At 68.2% G+C, this 616-nt stretch overlaps 1 protein-coding gene across 1 annotated transcript in view; it reads right to left on the bottom strand.

Annotated features, from left to right (window-relative positions):
- HMG20B (high mobility group 20B) overlaps window positions 1-356 on the bottom strand; it is a 12,354-nt gene extending 11,998 nt beyond the window's left edge. The window contains exon 1 of the mRNA XM_024218369.2: window positions 303-356. The gene's annotated coding sequence lies outside the window, so the exon portion shown is untranslated. The remainder of the gene's footprint in view (window positions 1-302) is intronic.
- Between the last annotated feature and the right edge of the window lie 260 nt (window positions 357-616).

Genomic DNA, 616 nt, shown 5'->3' with positions numbered 1-616 from the left:
CTCCAATCGCACAGCCCCCGCCCCCCCACTCCAGCCCCTCGCCCCCCACCTCCTCCAATCCCACAGCCCCCCGCCCTCTTCCACTCCAGCCCCTCGCCCCCCCACCTCCTCCTCCCCCGCCCCAGACCCCCGCCCCCCACCTCCTCCAATCGCACAGCCCCCCACTCCAGCCCCTCACCCCCCACCTCCTCCCCCGCCCCCTCCAATCCCCCAGCCCCCCGCTCCAGCCCCTCGCACCCCCACCTCCTCCCCCGCCCTCTCCCCCTCCAATCCCCCAGCCCCCCGCACCTCCCCAAACTTCCCTGGCTCAGCAACCCCGTCTCTCAGTCTCAACCGCCCTTCCCTGCACCCTCCGCCCCGCCCGCCATCGTTATGCTAATGAGCTACCCACAGCTAGGACTCGGATTGGCCACCCTGAAGGCAATATGCAGATAAGGCAGGCGGTGATTGGCCAGGGCGGCCTCCGTCAAAGACAGAGGGCGGGGCTACGGCAGTGCGCGCTGGCTGCGTCAAGTTCGGTTGCGCGCGAGAGGGGCCCCAACCAATCAGAAATCGGTTTCCGGAGCCTCAGCGAGAGGAGGGTCTTAAAGGGCCAGTTACCAAATGTAATCAACTC

The sequence above is a fragment of the Terrapene carolina genome, unplaced genomic scaffold, assembly GCF_002925995.2.
Source record: "Terrapene carolina triunguis isolate 2854851 unplaced genomic scaffold, T_m_triunguis-2.0 Scaffold194, whole genome shotgun sequence".
NCBI lineage: Eukaryota > Metazoa > Chordata > Testudines > Emydidae > Terrapene > Terrapene triunguis.
Note: the sequence above shows the minus strand (reverse complement) of the source record. Positions and strands in the feature narration are given on the sequence as shown.